Source organism: Eleutherodactylus coqui, chromosome 3, assembly GCF_035609145.1.
Source record: "Eleutherodactylus coqui strain aEleCoq1 chromosome 3, aEleCoq1.hap1, whole genome shotgun sequence".
Taxonomy (NCBI): Eukaryota; Metazoa; Chordata; class Amphibia; order Anura; family Eleutherodactylidae; genus Eleutherodactylus; species Eleutherodactylus coqui.
The window spans coordinates 55,277,446-55,302,722 of record NC_089839.1 but is presented as its reverse complement, the minus strand read 5'-3'; the positions used below and the strand labels follow the sequence as shown (position 1 = coordinate 55,302,722).

General features: G+C 46.0%; 1 long non-coding RNA gene and 1 pseudogene across 1 annotated transcript; one reads left to right on the top strand and one right to left on the bottom strand.

The window, feature by feature from the left end:
• Positions 1–22,706, top strand: part of LOC136620681 (alanine aminotransferase 2-like) — a 63,353-nt pseudogene extending 40,647 nt beyond the window's left edge.
• LOC136620685 (uncharacterized) lies at positions 18,565–24,632 on the bottom strand. The gene is made up of 3 exons (XR_010791164.1): positions 24,509–24,632; positions 19,525–19,757; positions 18,565–19,444 (listed from the first exon to the last, which is right to left on the bottom strand). It is a non-coding gene; the product is annotated as an uncharacterized lncRNA (long non-coding RNA).
• Positions 24,633–25,277: the final 645 nt, after the last annotated feature.

Below are 25,277 nucleotides of genomic sequence, written 5' to 3'. Positions count from 1 at the left end.
TAGGGGACCCCAGTAGTAATAATGCCTTCCATAGTGGCCCCAGTAGTAATAATGGCCCCCATAGTGGTCCCCAGGAGTAATAATGACCTCAATAGTGGCCCCAGTAGTTTTAATGACCTCCATAGTGGTCCCCAGTAGTAATAATGACATCCATAGTGGTCCCCAGTAGTAATAATGACCCCCACAGTGGCCCCAGTAGTTTTAATGACCTCCATAATGGTCCCCAGTAGTAATAATGACCTCCATAGTGGCCCACAGTAGTAATAATGACCTCCATAGTGGTCCCCAGTAGTAATAATGACCTCCATAGTGGTCCCCAGTAGTAATAATGACCTCCATAGTGGCCCCAGTAGTTTTAATAACCTCCATAGTGGTCCCCAGTAGGAATAATGACCTCCATAGTTGCCCCAGTAGTTTTAATGACCTCCAAAGTGGTCCCCAGTAGTAAAAATGATATCCATAGTGGTCCCCAGTAGTAATAATGCCTTCCATAGTGGCCCCAGTAGTAATAATCGCCCCCATAGTGGTCCCCAGTAGTAATAATGACCTCCATAGTGGCCCCAGTAGTTTTAATGACTTCCATAGTGGTCCCCAGTAGTAGTAATGACATCCATAGTGGTCCCCAGTAGTAATAATGACCCCCACAGTGGCCCCAGTAGTTTTAATGACCTCCATAGTGGTCCCCAGTAGTAATAATGACCTCCATAGTGGTCCCCAGTAGTAATAATGACCTCCATAGTGGTTCCCGGTAGTAATAATGACCTCCATAGTTGTCCCCAGTAGTAATAATGACCTCCATAGTGGTCCCCAGTAGTAATAATGACATCCATAGAGGTCCCCAGTAGTAATAATGACCCCCATAGTGGTCCCCAGTAGTAATAATGACCCCCATAGTGGTCCCCAGTAGTAATAATGACCCCCATAGTGGTCCCCAGTAGTAATAATGACCCCCATAGTGGTCCCAGTAGTAATAATGACCCCCACAGTGGCCACAGTAGTTTTAATGACCTCCATAGTAGCCCCCAGTAGTAATAATGACCTCCATAGTGTCCCCAGTAGTAATAGTGACCCCATAGTGTCCTCAGTAGTAATAATGACTTCTATAGTGTTCCTAATAGTAATAGTGGCCCAAGTAGTTTTAATGACCTCCATAGTGTTCCCCAGTAGTGTGACTCCCTCATAGTGGTCCCAGTAGTAATAATGAGCTCCATAGTGGTCCCCAGTAGGAATAATGACCCCCTATTGTGGTCCCAGTAGTAATATTGACCCCATAGTGTTCCCAGTAGTAATAGTGACCTCCATAGTGGTCCCCAGTAGTAATAGTGACACCATAGTGTTCCCAGTAGTAATAATGACCCAATAGTGTTCCCAGTAGTAATAATGACCCAATAGTGTTCCAAGTAGTAATAGTGATTCCCATAGTGGTCCCAGTAGTAATGGTTATCCCCATAGTGGTCCCAGTAGTAATAATGACCCCATAGTGTTCCCAGTAGTAATAATGACCCATAGTGGTCCTAGTAGTAATAATGACTTAATAGTGTTCCCAGTAGTAATAATGACCCCATACTGTCCCCAATAGTAATAATGACCCCAAAGTGGTCCCCAGTTGTAATAGTGACCCCATAGTGTTCCCAGTAGTAATAATGACCCCATAGTGTCCCCTATAGTAATAATGACCCTATAGTGGTCCCCAGTAGTAATAGTGACCCCATAGTGTTCCCAGTAGTAATAATGACCCCATAGTGGTCCCAATAGTAATAATGACCCCAAAGTGGTCCCCAGTAGTAATAGTGACCCCATAGTGTTCCCAGTAGTAATAATGACCCCATAGTGTCCCCAATAGTAATAATGACCCCATAGTGGTCCCCAGTAGTAATAGTGACCCCATAGTGTTCCCAGTAGTAATAGTGACCCCATAGTGTTCCCAGTAGTAATAGTGACCCCATAGTGTTCCCAGTAGTAATAGTGACCCAATAGTGTTCCCAGTAGTAATAATGACCCCATAGTGTCCCCAATAGTAATAATGACCCCATAGTGGTCCCAGTAGTAATAGTGACTTCATAGTGTCCTCAGTAGTAATAATGACCCCATAGTGGTCCCAGTAGTAATAATGACCCCATAGTGGTCCCCAGTAGTAATAGTGACCCCATAGTGTCCTCAGTAGTAATAATGAACCCCATAGTGGTCCCCAGTAGTAATCGTGACCCCATAGTGTCCTCAGTAGTAATAATGAACCCCATAATGGTCCCCAGTAGTAATAGTGACCCCATAGTGGTCCTCAGTAGTAATAGTGACCCCATAGTGTCCTCAGTAGTAATAATGAACCCCATAGTGTTGCCAGTAGTAATAGTGATTCCCATAGTGGTCCCAGTAGTAATAGTTATCCCCATAGTGGTCCCAGTAGTAATAGTTATCCCCATAGTGGTCCCAGTAGTAATCGTGGTTTCAGTTGTAATAGTTATCCCCATAGCAAGCGAAGATAAAATGCACCTTTACACCCAAAACAGCTTGTGTCATTAAGGGATTAATGCTCTTAACTTGATACATAACAACATTGGCCAATAAGCCTCTTCCGCATAGGCAATAGTGATTGCGATTGTGCTTGTTTGGGCTATGTGCTTGCGATTTTCTTACGCCAGAAATGCGATTTTTCTCGCAAAAATTCTCCCATCGCAGAGTGTGTCGTTGCGGTTTTATAGCACTAGATTACTTATCCGTCCGGTGTGCAGTGAACCGTCTGTAACCCGGCCCAAACCCAGTAACTGCCATCACCACTTCCACCACCTCTGTCCACGCCGTGTCGCGTCTGCTCCGTATATGAAAGTCTTCTCTTGCAGTATTCCAAAGGCCGAGCCGGGCGCGCCGCAGCGACCGTCAACCACCTATTCACTCCAGGTGCCGAATGTCAGCGAAATGGTAGCCGCTCTCCGGAAGCTTCCCCCACGCTGCTGGATAGACACCACTCCCTTCTGAGAGGCTCAAAAACCGCGCCCTGCAGGATCTGCATAGATCTCCGTGGCAGCCGGGGTTTTATAGCATAGCATGCGAGTCGCTAGTGCCTGCGATGCGATGCTAGAAAATCGCAGCCTCCATAGAGAAACATGGGCTACAAAAAAAATCGCAAATTTCAGCATTAGGCAGCGTTCACACGGGCAACAAAGTCGCGCAATTTTGTAGCGTTGCTACAATGCTACAAATCGCATGTATGAGAAGCCCATGCTTTCCTTTGGGTTACTTCACATATAAACAACACAAAAACCTCGTGTGTTCCACGATATGCATGCCACTCGTAAAATTTTGTAGTGCATGTTTCTCTATGGAGCCCTCCTCCCTGTTGCATCACATCGCATAGTGTGAACGAGGCCTCATAAAGCATGCTGCGATGTTGTAACCTCGCTATCACACACGCTACAAAACATAGCATGTGTGCAAGAACCCACAGGAAAGCACGGGCTCTGCCAACATGTGAATTCTAACAGTCTCGCAATGCGAGAAAATCGTACAAGGAAATCACCCATACGGAAGAGGCCTCATACATGCGATTCGTAGCATTGTAGCAACGCTACAAAATCGCGCGACTTTGTCGCCTGTGTGAACGAGGCCTTATGGAGATGTCATCTGACACATGACATCATAGACCTCGCATGACATCACAATAGCTACGGAATGTCCAGAGTTCTAACTCGGCGCCATCTGGTGTCAGTTGAGCTCGACGGCTTAGAAGATGATGGCTGCAAGTACGTAGCTCCTCCCACAGCGCTGAGGTCTCGCTCACACATGGCGTAGCTGGTAAAAGGGGTACATCTGGGCACAACGGGGCAGATTTACTTAAGGCATTCAGTGTTTTGGTGTAGAACAGTCACACATTTTGTTGCATGGCATCTTGTGCGGGTGACTATTTAGTTCCACAGTAGTAATAGTGTCCCCAGTAGTAATAGCAGTTCCATAGTGTCCCCAGTAGTAATAACTACCCCTATAGTGGCCTTGGTAGTAATAACTACCCCCATAGTGTCCCCAGTAGTAATAACTACCCCCATAGTGTCCCCAGTAGTAATAACTACCCCCATAGTGTCCCCAGTAGTAATAACCGGTTCCGGAGCAATAACCCTCCATAGAATGTTATGGAGAAATGATTCTTCATGGGGATAAAAAAATCGCAGCATGCTCCATTTTTCTGCGGTTCCTGCATGCATGACTTCCATTGACATTGCAGACGGGATTCCACAGGAAAAGCTGGAGATTAAAAAAATCTAAAGCCCTGCGCATGTCCAATGGCGAGCCGTGCGGACCATCAGCAGTGCAGATTTAATATTCAGAAAGCAGGTACGTGCTTACTGAAATAGTGTACTATATCATATACGCACCACCCCTCTGTATGGGGGAATGATGAAAAGAGATTCTCTATAGATGGTAATATATATTTATTATTAATGAATGAAAGATGTTAAAGATGTTCCCATCATGCAGTAAATGGAAAGGAGCAGATGATGGTCATTCCGCTCTTCAGGCCTCGGCTTACTTTTGTGTTGTTTTTCGAAATGCAGGTGAAGATCACACATAGGTGACGCTTTCCTGGATTCCCACAACATGGGCTTACTTTTGTGTTATTTTTCGAAATGCAGGTGAAGATCACACATAGGTGACGCTTTCCTGGATTCCTACAACATCAGCTTACTTTTGTGTTATTTTTCGAAATGCAGGTGAAGATCACACATAGGTGACACTTTCCTGGATTCCTACAACATGCCTCGTTCAGCCTTTGGGCCCTCTGTTTGTCAAGTCCGGGGGGTGAATGAGCTGCTTACAATCTTAGCTGCTTCCTTCTGTCAAGTCCGATGGGTGGTGAAGCTGCATTCTTCATTAGCAGCTTCTTTCTTTCATTGTCACCACATTGTAGATGAGACGTCCAGATGGTTACATAGCAAGTAAGGTCGAAAGAAGTTCTTCGATTTCAACCTGTTATTTCTTGCTATGTTGTCCCAGAGGAAGGCGAAAAACCCCTGAGGATTGTTGGTTTGTCCTCATATTAGGGGGGAAAATTCCTCCCTGACCCCAAATATGGCGATCGGAGTAAGTCCCTGGGTTGTTGAAGCTCGAGTCTACGTGGATGTTAAGTGGTGGATGTTCAGTCAGCATTGAGCTATACTGCGGTATTAGTAGTGGCAGGGCTGCCCTTTACAAGAGTCTGTACATGGTATCAGGTATGTTGTGGAAAGTAGTAGGAATTGATAGACGGGGTAACATGGATGGATGTCATTAGTTCTGCTGGTTGGTCGTCCACCAGCTTAGTTTGCTTTCTTCTTGAATGGCCGCCTGGCAAACAGATTAGCCATCCAAAATTTGGTCTTGATGGTATCAACAGGATGATAATGATGAGACCACTCCGGACAAATAAAGCTAAATCCTTTAAAGATCTTCTGGTCTTTAGATCTTACTTTGTTCTGTTGTTCTTCATAGTGCAGAATTTGGTCCATTTTCAGGTTAACAGAAGCTGCTGTCATGATTGGTGGTGGTACGACCCTCCTGGCTTCCACATCTTCCCAATTGATGTTGGAAAAATATGGATGTTTCCGCACGTCTCCTTCTACTCCTAGCCGATGGTGCTGATCTTTATGCAGCAGTCCTAGTAAGAAGTTCAGTGTGTCAGGAGACAGTGACTCTGGGTAATTTGGAGAATAGCGGAGGATGGCAAGCTTAACTTCATGCTTATTTTGTCCAGTAAAAGGAGACTTAGATGTGTACATCTTATACAGTATCACACCTATGGCAAAAAAATCTACCCCTTCTCCATGTTGCTGGCTCCTCACCATTTCTGGGGCCATATACTTAACTGTACCTACACAGTGTCCTATAGTCCTGTCTTTTGCATCCATTGCAGCCACACCAAAGTCAGTAATTTTGACATGGCCATCTGCGCACAGAAGGATGTTTGCTGGTTTTAGGTCCCGGTGTATGATGCCTAACCTGTGCAGGAATTGTGTGCCACAGATCACTTCGGATATGATAAATTGTATTGTGGGGTGATCAAGAGGACGGTGCTTAAGCATAAAATCATGCAGGTCCCCTCTGGTGGCCAATTCCATCACATAATAGACAAATTCTTTTGTGTGGAAGGCTGCCAGGCCGTGAATCAGGTAAGGGCTCTGGTGGGACAGTTCTAAGATATGGCGCTCTACAAAACTGCACGCATAATTCGTGAAATATAGTTTGTTAGTTACTTTAATGGCAACACATTCCTTGCGGAGGATGTCTCTTGCCAAATAAACTTCTCCAAAGCTTCCTTCTCCCAGTGTCCGATGGAATGTAAAGGACTGTAATTTGAGGGGTACTGTGGCAGGTGTTTCCTTGCCAGGTTGTTCGAGTTTGTCCATACAAATGTTGCTTGATATGGGTCCCTCATCATGACTACTGCCACTCTGAGAGCTTTTGATGCTTTTGTGGAGCTCCTTTTCTAGAGAATTGCTCTTGCTTAACTCCTCAGATTGACACACTTCTCTTTCTGTATTGATACCAATGCCTGTATTTTCCCGTTTATCATCGTTCTTTTCCTTCCCTTTAGATGATTCATTGTCTGTTTATAGAAAACAAAGGAACACGTGTTAATATGTATAAGAATTATTACAGTCTTCATTGCTATCCCACAGCAACACATATTCATATATAGTCAGATCAAGGAACATAAAACTGACAGTATATTCACTAAAGTGTAAAACCCTAAACAAAGACCTAAATACTGTCTTGTGTCTGCAGCTTTTATAGCTCTGTTACTTCCCGATCTTTTACCTCTACTGTTGATGTTACTGGGCCCTGGCATTTCACAAGAAGCTCTTTGGCTATCTTTGATGCTCTCTTCATCCTCTCCAACTTCCTTGATTGGAAGTTCTTGATTATCTTCTACTTTAATCTCCATTTGTTCTTTTCCATTCTGTTCATCCTCTGCATTATAGTGCTGGATGTACAGATCTTCGAGTCTCTGGATTTGGTCATTAATACGATTGTACTCTTCCAGTATTTCCAAATTAGCAGCATTGTACTGGGTGCACAGATCTTCCAGGATGTGGATCAGGTCATTAAGATGTTGGTGTTCTGCTTGTATTTCCTGTTCCACAAAGCTGTCTGTCACCAGTTCTGCCTCCTCATTGTTGGTCTCGATGTTTTGGTTTTCCTCCACATCGTCCTCTTTTTCCTGCTCTTCAGATGACACATTGGCTGTAAAGAAAAAAATGTATAGTTATATGATAAGGAGTCAAATCAGGAAACCTGAAGCCTGCTTTATACATAATGAAGGATAAATGAGATATAACTAAGGAATGATAAAGTAGATGTCTAGAGAATTTTCCAAAATAAGATCTCATCCAAGTACTTGTATTTCATAGTGTTGCCTCATGAAGATACCCTTATCCATATGTCTTATTAGGGCAGAGAGGCTAACACAATAAGAATAAGTCATGCCTCAGGGGACCCAAATGTCCAAGAATTATGGGGAGGGCCATTCATCTTAATGGCTGGTCCATAATATTACATGCTGTAACTTTAACCATAATCTTTTCTTATATGAGAAGTTGCATGCATCCTACCTTTGCTATCCTCCATATTGATGCTGGGTTCTGGGAGTTCCTCCTCTATATTGGTAGCACTGGGCTCTAGGAGTTCCTTCTCCATACCAATAGGTTTTGGGAATTCCTCCTCCATGATTATCTCGCTGGGTGTTGGGAGTTCCTCCTCAATTATTATCCCGCTGGCTCTGGGGAGTTCATCCTCCATGTTTATTCCGCTGGGTCCAGGGAGTTCTTCCTCCATGATTATCCCGCTGGAACTGGGGAGTTCCTCCTCTATGTTTAATCTGCTGGGTGTTGGGAGTTCTTCAGCACTTCTCTCCTCTTGGATGGTAGTGCTGCGCCTCATAAACCCAGTAATCCTTGCCCAGCTTTTTTGCAAGCGCGCTAAGAACCGGTTCTTTCTTGGTTTCTTAGCTTCATTTGGCTTGTCCTGGCCATCACGGCCATTGTTGTTCTCTTCAGGAATGTGCTTGATCTTATCAGCTACTTCCTGTAAATGGTTGGTCTTCTTTTTTGCCTTCATTTTATCACAAAGGCGAATATATAGAAAATCTAGAAATCCGTATGGATTGACGCTCTCACTTATTCTCTGCTAGCTGCAGCAAGTGAATGCAAGGATTCTGACCCGTGCACTGGTATAAGAAGGCTTGTGCCATTGTGATGTCATAACTGCCATTGTGATGCCATCTCACCATTGTGATGTCATCAACTGCCTTCAGGAACATTCTAGAACATGTATAGACATGTTTATAGGTACAAGATGGATCTTACATTGGTAGATAAGATATTAGAACCAAGAACATAAATACAGTGCCAGAACTGATCGTACTACATACAGTAGCAGAACTAATTTGTTTGCCTTTGTAAAAAAAGTCTATTGTATACTAATTTAAAAAAATAAAACCAGCATATAGCAGACTTACAATTGTGTCCACGCTTTTATGAGCCCCTATCTAAAGATTTTGCTGAAGATCAACAGTTTGACTTTATTGTGTATTTTTAAATTTCTATTGAACTCAATTGGGAAAATCTGCAGCAAATTTGCAACCAATCTGCAGAATAAGAACTCCTTCACACGGATGCACATGCTTCAGCTGACGTGAATAAAGCATTATTGCACATGTCTGCTTATTTTACTATACTTTTTGCACCCGTAAAGCATGTTCATTTGCACACAGCAAAGACTCATGGATTGAAATGACTAATTAGTCTAATGGGTTCGAGATGTGTTCTTTTCCCCATGTAATTAGGCATTGTTTCACACATATTCTAGCATATTGCACGTGAATGTTCGCATCCCCATTGAGTTCTATAAGGAATATTGGGTGCGTTTTTTTTTTTTCCAGAGACCAAAGTGAGCAATCCGCAGTATAAGGGCTCCTTCACACGAGTAAACGTGCTTTTACACGTGCTTCAGCTCAACGTATTTGTACCATGAACATGCCATTTTTGCATGCATCTGATTATTTTTCTATACTTTTGCACCCATGATGCATGTTCAATTGCACACAGCAAACAAAGACGCACCCATTGAATGACAAATTAGTCTGAGTTCCAGATGTGTTCTTTTTTCTACGCAATTATGCAGTGTTTCACACATCTTAACATATTGCACTTGCACATCCCCATTGACTTCTATGGGGATTTTCGTGTGCAAGTGTGCAAGAAAATAGAGCATGCTGTTTTTTTTCTGAGCGAGCAAAATGTGCAGATAAAATATGCTCATGTGAGCTAACCCATTGAAATCAATAAGTTCTATTCACTATCAATTGCACGTGGAAACACGCCCTTGTGAAGGGGGCTTAGTGTATGCCCACACGCACTGAACATTTTTTTGCTGTGGATACCTACGGTGTGGATTTTGACACAGGTTTGTATGCAGAAATGCTGCAGAATTTCCCACTAAATTCTGAGCAGCATTTCCGCTACATAGAAACATACCCTTAGGATGTGGTTACATGGCCCATAAATACTGCAGATTTTGCATATGGTAACTCTGCAGAGTTTGCTATTTAAGCCATGTGGATGAGATTTAAAATAGCTCATCTATGTGGAAATTCCCTCACGGAATCCACAGCGGAGCTGATATGCTACGGATTTTAAGGATGAAATCTGCAGCAAATCCGCACCGATGGATGTGGATTTTGTAACTGCAGATTTTTCAATGTGTAAAATCTGCAGCAGATATAGCCCACGTACACATACTCTTGCACATTATGGGACTGCAGTGTACAGGATGGTCTGCAGAGGGTGTTAAACAGCCATTCTGATACTTGCAGAGAGAAAACACCTATGGGTGTGGCATGAAATAAGATAAAAGGAGCAGTTCCTACCTTACTCAGGGGGAAGTGACAGCTTAGCAAAGCTAAAAGGTCTGCAAGCCTGAGGTCCAGTGTGGAAGAGTGATAGGTGATGTGAAGATGCTGCATTAGAAACTGAGAGCCTGAGGTCTGTGCTGACCGGTTTGGCCTGTCACTTTGTCTGTAAAAGGAGGATGCCCTCTAGACGCCCTGTAGCGGGTTAGTGACGGTGACCCTGTGGGTAATGAACCCTGGGCAATTGTATGCTGTTGTGTACCATACAAGTTTGCTTTGCTGTGTGCAATAAATGCAGGCAGGTGCCAGTTTTAAAGACGTCAAGTCTCCTGGAGTCTTTATACATCAATGTCCAGACCAAGAGATCGTCAATGTGCATGCAAGAAACCCCGGCTTGCCACAACATACATCTGCACACTGTAGAAGTGCAGTGACGAAAGTAGCCAGTATGGCGCTAGAGAGCAGGCTTTTTGGGAAAGTGTTCTGATAATTTGTCAGGTAACACCTGTGTGGGTATGTGTTGAGGAAAGACTACCTCCAGACCAACAAACTCAGTGTACCTGGGAGTGGTCTGTTACAAAGCAAGTGGGTGCACCATCTATAATACTTGGTTAGCGCAGTCATTCAGTGAAATCGCTTTTGCATTTGTCCATGAAGAATGTGATAAACACACAAGGAATCTTAAAGAGATTCCCTGTTTCACTTGTTTGTGATGGTACCCCGAGACAGAAGCAAAGAGTAACTGCACTTTTAGGAAACTTGAAAGGTAAAATGTTTTGATCAGTGGGGTCCAGGTGCTGAAACCTCCACTGATCAGTGATATGAAGGGGTTGCAACGCGCACATAAGCCCTGTGCCCCTTAAACCATCATCGTTGTTTGTCAGTGCTTTTCGGCTGCTGAAGACGGGAGCATAGACTTCTCGGCTGCTGAGTACGGGAGCATAATCTTCTCGGCTGCTGAAGACGGGTGCATAGATTTCACGGCTGCTGAGGACGGGCACATACATTTCACGGCTGCTGAGGACGGGCGTATAGACTTCACGACTGCTGTGGATGGGCGCATAGACTTCTATGCATCTGTCCAGCTGCAGAGCAGAGCCGACGAGTTTTTAGGGCCGACTGACTAACCCTTTCAAATACTTATCATAAACTTAGACCGGATAGTCTGCAAATGCACCAAACTTCAGCGGTCCATGCTAGATGATAAACTTGGTGCATCTTTAGTACTTTCTATTGGATGGTTGGTCTACAGCAGTAATTTGCACCAAATCATTGCACAACTTTTAGTGTTCTCTCTAAACCACGCCCTCTTGTCAACTGAAATAAAAAAAAAAAAATTCTACAATATAACTGTGTGGTGTACGATGCATGAACTAGATTTTTGCTGCACCCTGAGCCCCAATTCTGGTGCATTTGCTTTGTTAGACCCCCTGCCCCCCACTGTGCCTACATATAGCTACTGTAATATGTGACATTGGGGACCTGTGGGGAGCGGCAGTGACTTCTGCCTTGTCATAAAGAATCTCATGCTTTCCCCTCATAGGTTCCCAAAAGTAAATCTCTTATATCGCTTACTAAGGATACAGGGAAGACTTCTACATCTTTACCAATGTAGCTGAGCTGCAATACAACACCTAACCCTATGGACAAGGTTGGCGCTGTTTGGAAGAAAGCAGACATGTTGATCTAATCCTGGACAACCTCTTTAAATTCTCCATGGCCGGTTGCGCCAACCATCCTGTTGATCTGGGTTTAAAGTCATCAGTTGTTGACCTTAGTGTAAGGTCACCAGTTGTGCACTAACACTTCCTGATCTAAAGCTTGCAAAACCAATTCCACTTGATCTGATTGAAGGTTGAAGCTAGAGGTGTATCCTACATGGTGATTGGTGATTGGTCAACTAGTTTGATCTGCCAAAATTGGGGGATCAAATTGAATCAAGATCACAGGCTAAACGGTGTGGGTGCAAGGCTCTTCTACTTTATCTTGGATCAACTCTTTTTAGATCAAAACTTTGGTGCAATAGCCCTAGATCATGGCTTTTTATATCATTAGAGCTGCTGACCCTAAAGGGGTTGTCCAGTTGTAAAATATAGATGGCCTAGCCTTAGGACAGGCCTCAGGTGTAGATCAGTAGGGATCCACAGCCAAGGGCATCTGCCATTAGCTGTTCACCAGATTTATGCACTCCAACCCAGCCAACGACTAACTGGTAAAGGTCCTGGGCTGCAGACCTCAGCTGTTCTACTGTTGATGGCTCAGACTATAGACCAGGCCATCACTAGTTTGCCCCTGGACAAACTTTAAGCTATAACCTTCATCGCTAGGGGGAGCTTTTCATACAGACTTCAGTTCAATGTAATCTGTATGAAAGAAGTTCCCCCTAGTGGTAGCTGCAGACCCACTCTTATAATGGGATTGTGTAGCCTAGAATCAAAAAATCTGCTCCACATTAGTAGTTTTCCTGCCCAGAGTCAATGCAGTACCACGAGCCTATGCATGAGTGGTGCTGTTTCTGCAAGACTGTAGTAACCTGTTGTCTTCTCTCTATAGATCAATATCTGTAACTCCACTCAGTAAAGCTCCCAAAAAGATGACGCCAACGTCCTCCTGGAATACTGGATCCAGACCTTCAAGGTAGTTCTGACTGCAGGTTTTCTGCAGTGGAAAATCAACAACAAAAAGCGTCGCTCTGATGGGATCCATACCAAAACCTACAGAATAACAGCAGATTTTGATGCGGATCTGCAACAGATTTCACCCTTTCAATTGAAGGGATAAAGTCTGCTGCAGATCTACACCAAATCCATTGCATGTGAATACACCTTTATTGTAATGGTGCCCCAAACGTGGCAATATACCTCTCTAGTCAGTAGTGCTGTTGCTGCCAAACAATCACCTGGCAGCCTCCGAGCCCAATGCCTCCCCTGCTTTGCGCTGCAGACAAAGGGGAGGAGTCAGGCTCTGATGCTGCTGGTGATCACTTGACTGAGCAGTGCTGTGGCATTACAGGAAGCTAGCTATGAGGACACCACTGGGTGGCCTGGGGGCATTAGAGGTGGTTTGAGTGTCTGCCCCAAATGCCCCTACTGTAATCTGTCAGGTTCTGTGCGTTCTACCTTTACAGCCTGTCCAGCCTCATCCTGCACTCATTTATAGGTTGGGACTAGAGATGAGCGAGCACACTTGTCCTAGCTTGATGCTCATTTGAGTATAAGGGTACTCGAGATGAACACCACGCGGTACTCGAGTCAATTTCATTTCCCCCCCCGCATGTTTAGTGCCATTTTCTAGCCAATAGACATGCGGGGAAGGCATTGCCACTTCCTGCTGTGACGTGCCAGCCCTATCCCACCCCCCAACAGTGAGTGGCTGGACTGATCAGGTGACCGCCAAGTACTTAAACTGGTCCCGCCCAGAGGTTAGGGATAGTGCTGCTGCTGATATAGAGACAGTGTTAGTGTAGGATCCTGTCTTCAAGAACCCCAACGGTCCTTCTTAGGGCTACTCCACATGGTGTGCCTTATTGTTGTTGCTGGCTGGGAGCAGTAGTGCACCAACTTTTTTTTTATGCATCTTGGGCTATGCAGGCCATTTCAGCTATAGCGTTCTCAGTCTGCAGTGCATTACGCAGAGTTTAGGGACAGAGCTGCCTATATAGGGAAAGTTTTACAGGACTCCTGATCCTCTGTGCAAGAACCCCAACTGTCCTTTTTAGTGCTACATCTGACCGTGTGCTTTACAGTTGTGGCTGGCTGGGAGTTGTAGTGCACCAACTTTTGTATTACGCATCTAAGCCTGTTCCCTGCCTTTCAGTAAGAGCGTTCTCAGGCTGCAGTGCCGTGCAACCAGCTCTCACCGTGAAACTGCACTCTAACATTTCCTAGCCTGCTGCAAACTAGTTCAGTTATACCGTTCTGTGTGTGCTGTGCATAACGCAGAGTTTAGGGACACAGCGACTTCTATAGGGAAAGTTATACAGTCCTGATCCTCCGTACAAGAACCCTAACGGTCCTCCTTAGGGCTACATCTGACAGTGTGCATTTTAGTTGGGGCCTGCTGGGAGTTGTAGTGCACCAACTTTTGTCTCACGCATCTAGGTCTGTTCCCAGCCTTTTCGTAATAGTGTTCTCAGCCTACAGTGCTGTACAACCAGCTCTCACCGTGAAACTGCACTCTAACATTTCCTAGCCTATTGCCAACTATTTCAGTTATACCGTTCTCTGTCTGCAGTGAATTAGACAGCGGTCTCACCGTTAAATGAGGGTGAGGGTGTGGGCACAGGCCGAGTTCCTGAGTGTGGTGAATCACAGCCGGATGCTGAGGGATTAGGAGAGAGGCAAGTTTATGAGCTCCCCAGCTTCATATCACAATTTACGGGTCTGCGTGGTAGACTTTTATTACAAACAAAACAGTGCAAGCAGGTCCTGTCGTGGATGGCAGAAAACGCGTCCAGCAATGTATCGGCCACCCAGTCTTCTACGCAGTCCACTACTCCCGGCCTATGGACTGCAACTCTGAATCCTCTGGCTGCTCCTCCTTCCTCCCAGCCTCCTCACCCCATGAAAATGACATATTCTGAGCAGGCAGACTCCCAGGAACTGTTCTCGGGTCCCTGCCATGAGTGGGAAAATACGGTTTCTCTCTCACCTCAGGAGTTTGTCGTGACCGATGCCCAACCTTTGGAAAGTTCCCAGAGTCCGGGTGATGAGGCTGTAGACTTCTGGCAACTGTCTCAAGAGCTTTTTATGGATGAGGAGGTCGATGATTATGAGACACAGTTGTCTGTCAGTGAGGTAGTAGTAAGGGCAGTAAGTCCGAGGGAGGAGCGCACAGAGGATTCGAAGGAAGAGCAGATGGACGATGAGGTGACTGACCCCACCTGGTTTGCTAAGCCAACTGAGGACAGGGCTTCAGAGGGGGAGGCAGGCATATGATGGCCAAGCACCCCACAAGGTGGGACGAAGGCCATTCACCGCCTCCGAGTCACACCACTGCCTCTTCTCCTGTGCCCCAACCTGCCACACAGATGCAATCCCCCTCCCAGGACACAGGCACGAGCGCCTCCCTGCCTGCACCCACACCCTCACCTCCATGGTCCTCCACTCCATCAAGCAATGTCTCTCACCACAGCGTTCAGCTGTCTCTAACACAAGTGTTGGAGCGAAAGTGCAAAAATGCCGCCACCCACCCGCATGCACAAGCTTTAAACGTGCACATTGCCAAATTAATCAGCCTAAAGATGCTGCCGTACAGGCTTGTGGAAACGGAGACTTTCAAAAACATGATGGCGGCGGCGGTTCCGTGCTACTCCTCGGTCTCCCGCAACATCAATCGTGCCCTCACCAACGCGGTTACTGGGAAGGTTCACTTAACCACGGACACAGGGACAAGTACTGGCGGGCAGGGCCACTATATCTCCCTGATGGCACATTGGGTGTACTTGGTGGAGGCTGGGACCGAGTCAGAGCCTGGGACCGCTCACGTCCTACCCACACCCAGAATAGCGGGTCCTACCTCGGGGCTGCTATCTGCGGCATTTTAAGGCACCTCCTCCAAACCCTCCCCTTCCTCCTCCTCCGCCACCTCTACCTCTCAATTAAGAAGTGTGAGCACGTCGCCAGCAGTCAGTAGCGCGCAGCAGCACGGCGGTGAGCAAGCGTCAGCAAGCCGTGCTGAAACTAATCAGCTTAGATGACAAGAGGCACACAGCCCTCAAGCTGTTGCAGGGTCTGACAGAGCAGACCGACCTCTGGCTTTCGCCGCTGAGCCTTCGACCGGGCATGGTCGTGTGTGACAAACGCCGTAACCTGGTGGCAGCTCTGCAGCTCGGCAGCCTCACACACGTGCCATGCCTGGCCCACGTCTTCAATCTGGTGGTTCAGTGGTTTCTCAAAAAATACCCCCACTTGTCTGACCTGCTCGGCAAGGTGCACCGTGTCTGCACACATTTCCGCAACTCCACCACGGACGCTGCCACCCTGAGGACCCTGCAACATCGGTTTCAGCTGCCAGAGCACCAACTGCTGTGCGACGTGCCCACATGCTGGAATTCTTCACTGCACATGTTGGCCAGACTGGACGAGCAGCATAGAGCAATAGTGGAATACCAGCTGCAACATGGGCGGCAGAGTGGTAGTCAGCCTCTGCAATTCTTTACTGAAGAGTGGGCATGGATGGCAGATATCTGCCAAGTCCTTGGAACTTTGAGGAGTCTACCCAGATGGTGAGCGGTGATGTGGCCATCATTAGCATTACCATCCCGCTGCTTTGCCTGCTAAGAAGTTTGCTGCAAAGCATAAAGGCCAACGCTTTGCAGTTGGAATAGGAGACAGGGGATGACAGTATGTCACTTGATAGCCAGACCACCCTCATATCTACAGTATATCTCAGCGCGTTCTGGAGGAGGAGGAGGAGGGGGAAGAGACAGCTGGCCACACAGCAGAGGGTACCCATACAGCTTGCCTCTCATCTGTTCAGCGTGCATGGGCTGAAGAGGAGGAGGAGGATCCTGAAAGTCATATTCCTAGTGAGGACAGCGATGTGTTACCTACTGGGACCCTGGCATATATGGCTGACTTCATGTTAGGCTTCCTTTCCTGTTCGCTTTAGACGCATTCTGGCCAACACGGATTACTGAGTGTACACCCTTCTCGACCCACGGTATAAGGAGATTCTCATTCCCGAAGAGGAAAGGGGTACAAGAGTGATGCAATACCACAGGGCCGTGGTGGAAAAAGTGATGCTAAAGTTCCCAACTGATAGCGCTAGTGACATAGGATGCAGTTCAGAGGGCCAACTAGCAGGAGAGGCATGGGGATCAGGCAGCATGTCAGGCGTAGGCAGGGGAACACTCTCCAAGGCCTTTGCCAGATTTATGGCTCTCTAGCAGGGCTGTGTCACCACTCCCTAGTCAAGGCTCAGTTGGACGGAGCAGTGTAAAAAGGTGGTGAGGGAGTCCGTAGCCAATAGTACCACCATTCTCCGTGATGCCTCTGCTCCATACAACTATTGGGTGTCAAAGCTGGACACGTGGCACGAACTTGCACTGTACGCCCTGGAGATGGTACACTTGTACTCTTGGTCCACCAATTTTTCAGGCCATCGCCAATACTGTTAGCAAACTAATTTTTCCAGGCTTCGCCTATACTCTTGGTAAACAAATTTTTATAGGTGTTCGCCTATACTCTTGGTACACCAATGTTACTAGGGTCCGCCTATACTCGTGCTACAGAAATGTTACTGGTGTCCGCCTATACTCTTGCTACAGAAATGTTACTGGGGTCTGCCTATACTTTGGCTTCTGAAATGTTACTGGGCTCTGCCTATACTTTTTCTACTGAATGGTTTGAGGGGTTTGCCTATACTCTTGCTACAGAAATGTTACAGGGGCCTGCCTATACTTTTGCTACAGAAATGTTACTGGGGTCCGCCTATACTTTGGCTACTGAAATGTTACTGGGGTCTGCCTATACTCTTGCTACAGAAATGTTACAGAGGTTCGCCTATACTTTTGCTACAGAAATGTTACTGGGTCCGCCTATACTTTGGCTACAGAAATGTTACTAGGGTCTGCCTATACCTTGTATCGTTCTATGTCTGCAGTGCATTACAGAGGTCTCACCGCTAAACAGTACTGTAATATTTCCTAGGCCACTGCAAAGTATTTCAGCTCTGCCACTGTGCAGAGCATCTCACAATACCCTTTCCTTGGTGGGGTTGAGATAGCCGCAGTTACCAGCACTATCCACTGGCTTTAGAGTCTTCTCCCCCTCCATACAGCCTCTCCTATCTACAAGTCTCTGCGAGCAGTAAATTACCCCTAGGTATCAGCGCAAGACAGCGGGTTAATTTTTTCAACTCACCTATACTTTCGCTACAGAAATGTTACAGAGGTTCGCCTATACTCTTGCTACAGCAATGTTACAGGGGTTCGCCTATACTCTTGCTACAGAAATGTTACTGGGGTCTGCCTATACCTTTTCTACTGAATGGTTTAAGGGGTTCGCCTATACTCTTGCTACAGAAATGTTACTGAGGTCTGCCTATACTTTTGCTACAGAAATGTTACTGGGGTACGCCTATACTCTTGATACAGAAATGTTACTGGGGTTCACCTATACTTTTGCTACAGCAATGTTACTGGGGTACGCCTATACTCTTGATACAGAAATGTTACAGGGGTTCGCCTATACTTTTGCTACAGAAATGTTACTGGGGTCTGCCTATACTTTTGCTACAGAAATGTTACTGGGGTCTGCCTATACTTTTGCTACAGAAATGTTACTGGGGTCTGCCTATACTCTTGCTACAGAAATGTTACAGGGGTCTGCCTATGCTGTGGGTGCACAAAGACTACCCATTGCGGTGTTTTACCTGTCTTGCACAAATACACTGACTGACTAGGGCAGAAATGTGGGCCAAGGCTGAGGCCCTTAGCAGGGTGAAACTCTGCCATGTTTGGGCACTCTGATTTCCTCATGTGTAATACCATGTTTGAGTTCCTTGGGCTCACCTATGCTGTGGGGTGCACAAAGACTTCCCATTGCGTTGTTTTACCGGTCTGGCACAAATACACTGTCGTGGATTTCCTTTTGCGTCCAATGACTTACTCAATTAGGAATGTTTACACCCTTCCAGATTAATTCTGAATTGATTATGCGCATAAGAAGATTTCACACTGACACAGGTTCAGCATGTATAAGCTTCCTCAATTCTGCTTTATTGTTGGGCGCGCAGCCTCTTTTAAAAGAGTTTAACATATCTGCCCATCTGGGCAGGTCAAAGATTACATAGATACAACGTATTATTTAATTATTGGATAAGCATCTTGCAATTCTTCCATCCTCCGGTCATCTGTGATTGGCCATCAGGTGGTGGACGAGATGAGTGGGTTGTCTTGGACCCACGTGTGGTTCCTTTGATATGATTGGATGTTACATCATGAATTAGTAATTGCCTAAATCTCCCATGTTATTTGCATATGTTTCCAGTAAAATTGCTTGGGTTATTATTGCGGTATTCTAAAAGCAGTACTTGCTTAACCTGCGGTTATCTGTCTGATCTTTACTTCTTCTAAAGTTACAAAACAGATGGAAAAGTATAGCGTGTTCATGTTAAATATTATCTTTGTCAGCAGAGTTTAGGAAAAAGATGTTTGATTAAGGAAGTAGAAATATTGCATAAATGTAAGAACATATATCTATATTTGTATCAAAACAGAAAGCAAACATGTCATTTGTTATACAGAATGTTAAACGTACAAATTCAGGTTCACTGTCCACTATCAAAGGTCCACAGTCCAGAATATAGATATATTGGGTTTCCACTATCTGTTTCACTAAACTCACCACACTACGTGTCCCTACTCTGTCCCACCCTAACCCCCCACCATTGACCCTAGATCTGCATTGTGTTGTAGACTGGGGCTACCACTGCCATGGGGGTATAGGATGGTTCAACATCATCATATTCTGGATCCATGATGACGACGTTTGTGCTGACAGTGGGCTTTTTGTTGGACATCATAGTGAGACAGGTGGACCAGGTAGTCATCAGGGTCGGAATTCACTGTATGCAACAACAAACAGAAATTAGGACAATTATAATGGCAACAAATATAGTTAGTATCTTTTTTTTATCAGAGTAACCTCTTGTGTAGAACCCGCCTTCTTGACACTACCTCGATTCATCCACAAAGAGTGCAATGCCTGATCAACATGACTGAACCTCTGCTCCATTAGTACGTGCATGATCATATCTATCAGTCTGGAAGGAAGAAACTACAAGGTGATTATTCCCACTTCCCTTTTCCAGAGGCGGCAAGGTAACAGGACCAGGGGCGTTGTAACACCGGCATGTTGCGTGGCATGAGCAGAGTGCACTGCAGATAAAATAAAGCAAAATCTTAGCGAAAACCTATCACAGTGTTCTAAATACACAATGTTTTAAAACTTATTTTTCTTTTCTGCTGTTAGGTATGTACCTAACTGAGGAAACAGACTAAGGTTAGCCCTTTTTAGTTTAGCTTCTTAATGGCAACTGCGTCTTTACCTGCGGGTCACGTTTTGTCTGGAATGTAGGTACAAGTCTCCCCTTTTTGGCTAAAATCGTACCTCGTGCCATTTTATTTTGAAAAGTCATAGTCGAGGTAGGTCCTATTGGTCGACTAGTCCCTATAAGGCATCTCTAGTATAATTTATAAACCGCTGCTAATTATAATAAACATAATTAATCCAGTCAACATTTTATTTACCATAATGATCAGAAAAATGGACTCGAATCCAGCTTTAACGTGGTCTCTAAGTTTTAAAAACTCGTCAGGTACCCCCCTTGGCTGTCCTATGACGTCAATGTACACGTGTAGGTCAAAACTACCACCAGGAGCCTCTCTTCTCATTCTAGTGTACTGTTACAATGCTAGTAGTGTGCACAGGTACGCACGGCGTGGGACTCCCTGATCTTCACCCACACCAATGTCCCTCCTGGAGATAGCCCTGATGGTGGACAGGTCCAGGCCGCCAACACTGACCCTACACTACCTAGTGACAAGACTGGAAAGAACCGCCGTACCTATGCAGAAAACAAGGATAGACCAACATGACAGGATAACTACAGAACACAGCAGAGTTGGATTGAGATAAAGTAACTATTGGGGGTAACCTCATTATCCTCAATGCTGTCTGACAGGATGTGGAGGAGCATAAGGGCTTTACCAAGGCACACTCCCCTGTCCAATTACCTTCCAGACATGATGTCACATTATTTCACCTATGAAGTGTGTACCTTCGTTTACCTCATTCACTTCCGGTACCCTGTATCTGCAGATTAGCTCATTCATGAGCTTCTGTGTGGTTACCTGCTCATTTACCTTAGTATCAGGGTGGGCCTCCAACCTGAAAAAGACTCCAACAACAACAACAAGCACATATTCATACTCCCCAACAGGTGTGAGCTGAATGTGGTCAAATTGGCAATCTCTGAAATGGGTAGAGTGGTCCAGGCAAGTGTTATATGGCCACCTTACTTCTGTCCTGACTCGCATATGGCAGAGATCATGCTAACTGGACAAATGATGCAGCAGCTACAGAGAACCCAGGTGTCACCCATTCTTGTTCAGTGTCGACGTCATTGCTGCTTTTGATTCTGTGTACCAGTTGGGCCATCATGGGGGACAGGGACCTCTGTAGGCAAGTTCTGCTGATTGTTCCCCATACGCCGTCCTGTTCTGTTGCTCCCGTATTTTAGCCCATTTTGCTTTCCTTCCTCGTTGGCTTGTAACTGTAAAGTCCTTGGCATATTAATGTCCAAAGTTTTGTCAATGTCCAAAGTTTTTATCACTGACTCTGAATGCTGTCAGTAACTTTTCTTCTTTCTTGCATGGCTTGAGGACCGCTGCCTTTGCTGTGCTGTCGGCGAGGGTGTCGTCTCTCGCTTCTCCATTGTAGGAATCGGTGTGAGCTCTCCATTGCCAGGTAGTAGTAGTAGGGTTTCCATGAGACTCTGTACCGCTGCACCATTCTTAATTGGCTGTCCTACTGAGATAACAAGCTGTCTGGTCTTCCATATTGGGCCGTAATCATGAGCTATGCCAAATGCATTCCAGGAGTCAATGTAAAGAGTTGCCGTCTTACCTTCTACCACTCTACACGCCTCAGTGAGGGCCTTCGGTTCCGCTTCTTGCACTGGAGCATGCGGAGGCAGAGCTTCTGCGTTTTAGGACATCTTGTTGTGTGACCTCTGCATCTCTGGTTCGGAGTCATCAATCCTCACCCTGGTACCATCTACAAAAGAAAACTCAAAATATGCATCATTAACAGTGGATTCTAATAACAGTTTTTGTCAGAATCTTGTTGCAAAGAATTAAAAAAATTTTTAAGAAAATATTTGATTTGCCATACTCAAATCACCTATGCCTCCCCTCCCCCATTTGAACCGGAATACCCAATTAAAAGAAAAGTAGCTGGGTTCAAGGTAGTACAACATTGGGAAGAAATATTAGGGGAAGCATGGAAAGAGCACATTGTAGCCGAATCTAATAGGCCAGAGATAAGTGCTTGGGTTGTACTTGCATGAGTATGTTCTGGATGTCATTTGGGGTGTAGACCACTAGGGGGTAGTCCAATACCAACTTAGAAGATTTGTCAGCCATTGTCTGTACTGCTGCCACTGCACAAACACATGAGGGAGCTCCTCGAGTCACTGGATCCAACCTCATGGAGTAGTATCTCAGTGGCCGTGGTTGTCCTCCGTGCTTTTGTGTCAATACTGTCGTATGGGCGGCAGTATGAAACAAGGCCCAGAAAGGTGCGGAATTTGGCAACGGATGTATGTACAGGTATGGCCTGGCCAGGAGAACAACCTTTCTTGCAGAACTTGGTTAGTCTTTGGAGGAGGCCTCCAGGCCTTACAGCCATCTTCTGCAAGGGAAAATAACAGTGAAGTTGTGGCCAGTCGGCAGTTTTCCAAGATCATCAGATCATCAGCGTGGCTGACCCTTCACCCCCTTTTTTTTTTCCTTCACTAAGGGGATACTGTTTGACCCAGGGGTGTGTATCTGGGTCTCGTATATATTATCATGGTGGGTACATTCAATTTCCCTACGTCTGTCTTGTAGGTGGCCCATAATTTGTCAGGATCCATGGAAAGCTGAGTTTCCGCAGCGGCTACCAGGCAAAACACATAAGCTAGCTCCACCAAAAGTGCAGTTTAATTTACAAAAAATTATACACGGTAAATAAGTACCGCGGTGTTCTTTTTTACGCGTATCATATATACAATTATAAAATGCTATTGCGCGGGCGCCGATGAAAACCAATGTCCATTCACTGCGTGTGTAATACGGCTGCCCTGAGGCTAAGGATGCGTAGTAACACAGTCAGAGAAGCGCTGCGGCCATCTTGGTCTCTCCAGGCCGGAGGAGGGTCGCGTTAAAGGGTTTATCTGGGAACAGAAAAAAAAAAGATGGCTGCACCATTTTTTTTGTTTCTACTAAAAATGGCGCCATGACGGTCCACAGGCTGCATCGGGTACTGCAGTCCAGCTCACAGACACAGCCCAGTCCCAATATTACAGCCCGCACTTATAAATATGATGGAAGGGATGTGAGAGGAGCGGGACCATCTAGGACCCATTTCAGTATCTGCACTCGCAGTCCGGCACCCTTCGGTGAACTTCCTTGAGTGTTCTGGAGCTACGAGGGGTTAATGACTTATTTCTCTGGACAGAAGCTTTCTTACGATTCACAGCTGTTCGCAGTGAAGGTAGAAGAACGGGATGATGTGGGCCGTATTCGTGGAGATCAACAGGCCATGGCGTTCTGTAGGCTTCGATACCTCTGCCTGACAGTCCGCGAGTGCCGCAGGTGCGTGTAGTTCATCGGACTCCATTAAAGTGGTTTAGCACGTATATAAGATACTTAGACTGGGGCAGACGTAAGGCACGCGGGCCGGGGTTGGGTACAACTGGGGGGTAATAGAGGTGATTGAACACATATTGTAGACATCGGTGCCAGACCTTGCATGCTGGGTGCTATCAGTGGGCAGATGGGGGGGGGGGGGCATGGGGGTTCCCCTTTCCTGCCCTAGATGTGAAGCCTCCCTTAATATCGAGCGTCGGCGGCCTTTAGATGATGGAGAACAGTCGATGGGATTTTTTCCTCTTTCTGTGCCTCTAAATACTTTTTTTGGGGGGGGATATTACGATTTGCGTAAATCTAGTCCCGTTGTTATGGCGGGCGATGGGGTGTTCTATGTACATTATATGCATGGAGGTGGAAACGTGCAGAAACTATACGGGGGCATCGGCTGCAACATATTACCAAACAAGGGGTTAAAAGTATATAAAAAAAAAAAAATTATAATAAGTCTATATCACAGACATGTAATATATTACCGGACACATATTACACCCCCTGTAGATCACAAGGCCCAGGCATGCGGCCCCCGTAGACAGCTGCACACGAGGCCAGCGCCTGCCGTTAACCCCTCCCTCCCCACATCCTCTCACTTCCCTCCAGGCAAATACTATTTACAGTAACTATTAACTGGCGCAAAGAAAGGAAACCTGATCTGATCCCTGCAGAGGGGGCGCCCCTCCTCCATCATTACACCCCCTCCCCCAGCCATGGAGTTTGGGGGAAGAACATTAAGTCACCCCAAAATGAAATACAAAAAGTAAAATAAAAAAAAAACAAAAAAACAAAACAAAAAACCACCCAGTCTCTATTCTCTTCGGCACATTAACCCCTCAGTGTCCGGGCTGCACTTCCTGTAGACCCCCATCTCCCCCTGTAATTAAAGCAATGCGGCTACAAAGTATCAAATGACCCCTCTGCCCCCTACAATTAACCCCTGCAGCCCTGCAGCCCAGCTGATATCTCCAGGCTGCAGAGAACAAATAAAATGTTGCATTTTTTAGAAAATATATAAAATAGTTACAATATATAATAAATACAGGATTATAACATGCCCCATATAATAATATCCAACCAGTCCCCATATCACACACATGATACATAGGATCAGCCCCAGTATATAATCACAGCAGCGCCCTCCTCTCCGCAGGGATGCCAGGCACGCTCAGGCAGCTGTTGCCCGGGTTGTGTGGCCCTCGGGGGCCCCGGGCTGCCCTCACCTGTTGGTCGCACTGCGGGCAGGACTTGGTGGCCATCTTCACTTTCTTGGCTCTGGCCGTGGACATGCTCCCTCTCGCCGGGCGCGTCCACAGCGCGCATCCCCGCCTCGCCCCCTCCTATGCACAGCCCGCTTCCCCGCCTCTCGTGAACCCGCATGACGTCAAACGTGCGTCCAGGATTGGCTCAGCCACAACGGAGGGGGCGTGGAGTTCTGAGAGTCAATCAAACTAGGCTGGTCTGATAGAGGAGCAGCGTTGCCTATAGCAACCAATCAGAATGGAGCTTTCATTATACTCTATACCGAGGATAAATGGATACTGTGATCTGATTGGTCAGTGGGGAGAGCGCTGCTACAATCTGTTAGTTGTCCGGGAGCCGCAGACGTCACGCATGCACACAACCTGCTCCTCTCCCAGTTATATTGCTGCCGGTTTTAATTATACAGTGTATTTTCTTGCCCCTTCCTGAATTCTATGATGGGCACACCGTGACCTCTTCTGTGGGGGTCATCCCTGCGCTGCGGCATCATTATACTAGTATGACATCACTGCGTGCGTTACGTAGTCAGCGGAATATAATTATTTCAATGTGTTCGTTCACGGGCGCATATTTTCCTGCGCAATTTGGTCACGCCAAAAAAAAAAAAACGCATCGTCTGTTTTCCTGCATATTTTCGCACCAAAAGACCCCAAAGACGTCAATTTGGATGCAAAAACGCCCACAATAACGCCAAGAGATGCGCAATTCAGCTGGAAAAAGACCATCCGG